Consider the following 7901-nt stretch of genomic DNA (forward strand, 5'->3'; position numbering starts at 1 on the left):
ACTTCTCCTCCAAGTCCTTGTGGATGGGGACCATTTCTGCTCCACCTCTATTTACTGTTTTGCCACCCCCAACTAATTGTCGAACTGCCATTGGCTTTTCCTTCCTTAACTTACCCCTACTTAGTGTGTTGTGTTAGAAACCCTACTTGAGGGTCTTTGGGTATTCCCCTCATCTTTTGGAAGGAGTATATAAGCTCCTTAGTTTGTAATGTTGAGTAACTTTTGATGAATTAAACAATATAGCCTCCATTGGAGCTTGGATTTCTATCATTGGGTTCATTCAACCTTCTAATTTAGCTAGAGAAAATTTGCATTCTTTGTGAGTTTACGATTAAAACTCTCAATCGATTTTAATCTACAACATTTTCCCTTATATATATATATATTATTTTTTTATAATAAAAAAAGACTCATCATTTTTAGTTTGTGTCAACTTAGTTGGAATTTATAGAGTTCTTTTATTATTATTTGTCAACTTGAGGATTAAATATTTAATAGATAGATGAAGTTTTGAATACTTATAATATGTATGTTCTACTACAAGACATCTTAGGACATAAACTTAAAACTATGTAAAACAAATCTTCTTTTTAAATTATAGATAGTGGTTAATAGAGAATTAAATCTAATTAATATTTATTATTAATTATTTAAAATGTTTTAGTGGTTGCATATATATTTTTAATTATCATTAATGTGAATTAATTTAATTCGGTAAGTTTAATTCTTTATTCAGAATTAATTCTTGAGTTAATTGTGTGGGATAAAAAAAGGTTTCAATTATCTGAATTTTTTTCTCTTAGGACATGTTTGGTTCATGGAATAGAGGGAATAGAATAGTTATTCTTATAGAATCTTTATTTTACCATTTGGTTCGTTTTTTTTAAGAAATTTATATTCCATAATTGGTAGAATAGAGATTCCTTAATTTAAACTAGAAATAGTTCCATAACTAATATTTTATTTGATTCCAAAACTACTCATCTTATAAATTGATTGTTTGTTTCACATTCACGTGAAAAATGGTAAAAATACGAAAAATGAAAAAAAAAAACTCTGACAAATATTGTATGTTTTTTCTGCTTTTTTTCATTTTTTTATGTGTGCTTTTCCTGTTTGAATTATTTCTATGTTTTTTTTCCATTTTTTTTATTTTTACAGTTTTCACATTTATTCTTAAATAATATATATTGAATATTGAATAATTGATAGTAGTAGTTAAAAACTTAAAATAAATAAAAAATTACACTTTAGGGTAAAATTATCTTTTAAACTATAAAACTAGTTATTCTATTTTATTTCATTCTACTAATCAAATATAGAAATAATTATTTATAAAGAATACTTATTTTTTGATAATATGTATTCTATTCCATTTCATGAATCAGTGTGCATTTTAAAACTCCACTCTAAGATCTTTACAAATACTTCCTCTGTTTCGTATTACATTTCTTTTTAGAGAGTTATATAAAAATTAAGGATATTGGAAAAAAGATGTTGTTGTCCCTTATTTATTTATTGATTCCAATATTTATTTATTCTATAATAAATCCATTATTCTAATTAATTTCCGTAAACCCGCGTTTTATAGCAGAAAAAAGATGACTTAACGTGTATTGACCATATAAAATAACATGTAATATAAAAAAAAAGAATCTCCAGAAAAACATGTAATATGAAATGGAGGTAGTATAAAGAAATTTATTATTTTGTTCAATACGTAAAATCGAAGTTTCAAACAATTAAATTTATATAATATGTATAAAATAAATAAAGCAAAATAAGGGCAGACAAGACAATATTGGCTTTTGCTTTTTAAGTTTGAATTTTTTTATTCTTTATGTTGTTTTCGGGTTGTTTGGCCCAGTAGCTTTTTTTTTTTTTTAAGGACCAGTAGCATTTATACATAGGGAGGAAGATGGAAATTTTTTTTTTTTTTTGATAATGGAAGGAAGAACAAACACGAGAAAAGAAAAAACCAAAAATAAAAACCATCAACTAAACTAAGACACTAATGGAAGATGGAAATCTTTAATATTCACATAATAATGGGAATTATTTCATAATTTTTTAAAATTTATAATACATTAAAGTCGATTCATCGGTTATAAAATCAAATAATTATGTTAGCGATATTTTTGGAAAATCACATGATATCATATTTTTGGAAAACCAATATAAGATATCATATTTATCATCTGATATTTTTACTGAATTTATTGGTTAGATTACAAAATTCTTTACAATTTCAAATTGATGTTTTAAACTAATTTTGTGTAACATTATATATAAAGAAAATGGGATAAGGTAGAAATTTAGTTTTATTGTTTTATTCGAAGAGAGTAGTTTAACATTCACGTATAAAACAATATGTTTTGGCCTTTTTGGAAAAAAAATTGCGAGCGTATCAGAGATTTATGTATTGAAATCTCAAACATGTACTAAATTTGATGTTTACTAAAAAAAATAAAGGTTTTGCTGGAAAATATAAAGTTTTTTGAAAATGTAAAGGTTTTTGCTCCAAAAAGTATATTTCATAGCTTAGGTGGAAACAATTTCCAATTTACCATTCTAAACTTCATTATTGTTCTTTGTGTTTGACCAATTAGGTTCTTACCACAACTGACATATATATTTATTACAATTTAATAATTAATCTAATAAATATATAACAAAAAAAAAGACGACGATATTACCAGAAGCGTAATAGTTTCTCCCTTAGAGTCATAAGAAGGTAAAATATTGATTCTGACCGTTTACCTTTCAGTGTGTAGTTGCAATATAATGCAATCACTCAACAACTATATCCAAATGACTCGTGAATATAAAATATGTCAAATCACATGGACAAAGACATTTGTTTACTCGTCCAAGTTGAGTTGCTCAAAATAGATAGATTTATGAAATTTCAATTTCAACCTGTAATGTATCACCTTGCAAGGATTTAGAGAAAGTCTCTAACAAGAGGATGTGGATATACTCTCTTAATCTGAAAGTGATGCATGTTTAATTTATGATTCAATTATCTTGCAACTATTTCATGTAATACTCAATCTTTGCCAGGAGATCTCGAGGGCATCATAACCAAAGTCAAATCATTACAATTTATAGTTCAAGATTACAATGATGATTATTCAAGTCTAAGGACTAACTATACCTACTAATACCTATAAGATTAACCACTGGAGGTGTGTAAAGTAATGTGTGTGATATTATATAAGTGTAAGATGTGTGTACGTGTGCTTAAACTCTACTAGACGCAGCTACTTAGGGGCAAGTGTACCCCATCGTATCAAGTAATAATCCGGAGAGTGACAACTCGGTTCTATTCGTTATCTAGGCGGTGAATACTTTAGGTTGGTTTGGGTGACAACTACAAACTACTCCTAAACTATGGTGAAACAGACTTATGTAACCGAAACTCTACGGGTTGCGATAAGTTATAAATATAATGAGCAATGACTCCGAACATATACGATTGATACTTTACTCTTGCAAAGACGACTACGTGTAGACCGACCGACCCGTGAAGTGCTTAGACTACGTGGTTCCTAGTCAAGGCATGTCTAATGCTAGGGATCAGAAACTAGGGCTCGTAAGTTCCGTGGCTTGTCAATTCCTACGGTTTCTGGTGTGTTACTTTCGGTAGGGCAGCACCTATATGGTTCCCTAAAGATGACCTGTGAAAGGACACCGGTAATCATGTCCTCCTACACAATAATCAATTACGAATATCAAAACAAGTAGTAAACATCAACACGTATAGAGAAACGGGAATTGCAAATCATATATTATAAATATGGAATGGAAAGAATGTGAATACAACCAAGCCTAGTACATAGGAAGAGTGCAAGCTAATTAGCAAGTAAGAAGGGAAGAATCGGCCATTGGAACTAGCTAACCGGACTCAAGGCCGTCTCTTAGGTCTTGGAGGTGGAACTTCTCGAGCTTGGTGGAAGAGGATGGAACGTAACTTCGACAGAGCGACGGAACAAGTGAACAAGATCTCAAAGTGGTAGAGTTTAGTTACATAAAAATCTGAATGAGGAAATGAGTGCTAATCATTCTTATTTATACACATCAAGCTTAGGGGTAGAATCGTAATTACACAAGTTACAAGTAAGAATTCACTCTATTTTTGCAGGTTTCACAAGGCACGCCCCGCGTGGAAGGAGGTGCGCCCCGCGTCTCTGCCAAATTAGCCCATTCCGTTGATAATTTCTTCCGCGTGGGCCAATTTCAGACTCATTGACTCAACCACGTCCGACGTAGACTGGAGCACGCTCCGCGTGGTTAAGCTCTTGGAACTTTCGTCTTCAATTCACACCTTGGACGCCCCGCGTACCATGTATTATGCCCCGCATGATAGGTGTTGACCATGTGGGAATGCGTAATTGACTGTCGTGATTTAGGGGGCATTGTCCTACGCCCTGCGTGCCGGCTTCCGCGCCCCGCGTGTCTCATGAATTGTCAATTTGTTGATTTCTAACTTGTACCTGCAAAGTACGATCCTCGAGAACCGAATTAGCTTGACGTTTATTTTTCTGAAATTAATCAAAAATTAAGGAAATTAACTAAAAACATAAAATTTATTTTTATTTTGTTATTTATTTGAAAACACACTATTTTTGTAATTAAACTTACTTATTAAGCCCAAAATTATACCGTAAATCACGCTAAAAGATAGGGACAAAACGTCCCTATCAATTATCCATCTAGAATCTCATATTAGATCTCTAATGTTTATGAACACATTCATGTACATCTATGTAATTGTCTAGATATCTGAAAAATTACAACTTGTGAGATCAGCTGCCTATTTATGAATAGGAAACACATTACATGCAAGTCTTTATAGTCCAATACAAGTCTTATCATATAATGCATCGACTTGGGTTTATCTTAAGATTATCATCTTTTAAGTTATATCATAAATTTTCGTCTCACTTCATCTTGCATGAACACTTTGTGTAATGATAATAATATATGGAGCTTTTATCTTATGATGTGATAAAGGACTATAGCTTTATAATAGTGATTCATAACTATGTTAAATCAAACAACATATATTATATGAGCCGAAAACAAATTATCTTTAGGGCACCTTCTACAACAATCTCAGTATCCCGCTTCACATCTTTAGGCATCCCCCGTAGCCACGCCACAGTTTGAACCTATGTCGGGGTCAAGTATTGCTCCATTATCTAAGTGTTAGGGTATGTAGGATTCTAGTTCCAATTTGTTCAGAATTGAAAGACCATATCAATCGTTGATACCTTTAGAAATCGATGCCTTCACTCCAAATGCTTCTCTTTTAGCTTCCCCAAGACATCTAATTTTGGATGCCACCTGCCCACATGCCTTTATCCCGTTGTAGAGGAAAAAATAACTTGTGAAAAACCAAGCATGTCGCCCTAACCATATGCTCTTGACACAATTGGTAGAAGGTCATCCTATGTCCTGATGAGGGCATCTTGCACTCATACACGAGGTGTAAGATAGAACACACGGAGCGTGAATCCGAAGCCGAGAAGAAAGGAAGAAAACCACGCGAAAAGGAGATCACTCGGGCATTCCACGCGGAGCATGTTGTCCAGTGCGCAGAGCGTGGATCGAGCCTTCGGAGAGAACCAATTACTCTCAGGGACGCGGAGCGTGAAGGCCACCAGCGAGAGTCTTCAAGTCTAGGAGCACAACCACGCGGGGCGTGCTGAGTGTTACGCGGAGCGTGGATTCATTTTAAAGAACTTGCTCCTTACTCCAGCTTCCTTCTTAATTACAACCCTGCCACTCATTATTTACAACTCATGCCACTCCCTATTTACAATCATGTCACCCCTTTACCATTAACCCAATTTATCCTTATCTTTATATTTTAATTAGTTATGTAATTTGCCCTTTTATGTAATTTGGCAATTAGGTTTTTGAGATGATATAAATACATCTCTTTCTACTGTAATCCTTAACTTTTTATCAATCAAATATTAATCTTCTTCAAGAAGCTTGTTAAGGTTTTCACCTTCAACAATGGGAATTTCATTATTCCTATGGATTTAGTCCATAAATTGGGATTAACTCCTTCAAGTTTAGCTTCAGAAGAAATATCTTTGTTAGTTTACGATTAAAACTAACACGTCCCGAAACCGATCTGTATCAGTTGGTATCAGAGCCGATCGTTATCCTAACGGAGACTTCTTTCGATAATGATTCAACCAAGTTATTCACAAGCCTTAAAGGAACGTCTTGAAGCCGAGACAAGGGAGATGGAGCTCCAATATGCCGAGATGATGAGAAAGACAAGAGAGAACTTGGAGCAAGAAGAAATAGAAAGACTCCAAAGAGGAACCCGAAGTAGCCAGAGGCGACAACGTCGAGCCCAACAAAAAAAAGGATGAAGCAACTTCCATTTTGTCTCTTAAAGGTTCATCACAAATCTGTCCTCCATTATACAATAAAGAGGTAAATCCAAAACTTTCAATTCTTGATGTGGAAGTTGTGGGTATACCTATTATTAGTGAAGATTTGGTGGTGTGTGATGTTGTTAGTGATTTAAGTTCTCATTGTGGATTTATTGTTAATGAAATTGTTGATGAGGAGTTAAATGCATGTGTGAATGAGGAGGAATGGGGGTTGAGATGTGAAAACTTTGAGGAAACCCATGTTGAGAAGAGTGCTTCCCAAGTGTTTGATGAAATGCCCCTTAGGCATAGCCACATATGTATGCTTAAGGACATTGAGGATATTTATCTTGAAAAGGGGGAGAAGGAGTTTGGGCTTATTAATCTCTTTAAGGAGAAAAATGAAATTAGTTTATGTGTGGAGATTGATGGCTATGGTGATGGGAGAGATGTTGGTGGTTCTACCATATTGGGTTGTAGCATGTCTTTTGATTCGGACGACTTGGCATGTGAATTAGTCGGTTCGAATTATGAAGAGGAGTGGGAGGAAACGAAAGGTCATGGGAAAAGATGGATCGTGGATGAAGAGGGAAATGAATTTGAGTACGACCATAAGGAAGAGGAGTTAGAAGAGGAGATTGATGAAGAGGAGAACCAATCCGAGAATGAGCTAGAAAGAAAGGATGAGTGTGATTATTATGGAGGCGAGTTCGAGGATGAGGTTGAAGAGAGAGAGCACGCTTCCGAAGATGAAATATGTGAGGATGGTGAACTTTGTCATAGTGCATATGAGTTTGATTATGATGAAGATGGTAGAATTTACCATGGGGAGGATGAACATCGAAGCATTGAGTGGAACCAATATGGGGCCGCTTATGAGGAAGACGAAGATGGGGTCTACTATGATGAGAGTGAGCGTCGGTGTGTTGAGTGGATCGACACGGGGCTCCTTATGAAGATAATGAAGGTAGATTCTATTGTGATGATGAATTCGAGGATGTTGAACGGAACTACAATGAAGATATCTATGAGTATGATGGAGGACGGTTCCGTCATGATGATGAGTTGGGAAACGTAGAGTGGGGCCGAAACGAAGATACTTATGAGCATGATGATGGTCGGTTCCGGGATGACTATGAGTCGGGAAATGTTGGGTGGAACCGAAATGAATATGCTTATGATGGTGAAGAAAATCGGTTCCAAGATGAGGATGAGTCGGAAAGTGTTGAGTCGAGCCAAGATGAAGACACCTATGAAGTTGATGATGATGGCAATGAGCACCATATGTATTTGGTGACGAGGGTGCCAATGCCTAGTGAATAGGAGCCTAGCCAACGTCATCGATTATTTAGAACTCGATGCTTAGTTCTTGGGAAGAAGTGTGAGATGGTGATCAACGGAGAAAGCCAAGTGAATATCATTAGTCGGTCCGCTATGAGTAAGTTTGGGTTGGTACCCTAGCCACATCCTAGACCTTACCGCGTTGGTTGGGTCAACGAGGTG

The sequence above is a fragment of the Euphorbia lathyris genome, chromosome 8 (assembly GCF_963576675.1).
Source record: "Euphorbia lathyris chromosome 8, ddEupLath1.1, whole genome shotgun sequence".
NCBI lineage: Eukaryota > Viridiplantae > Streptophyta > Magnoliopsida > Malpighiales > Euphorbiaceae > Euphorbia > Euphorbia lathyris.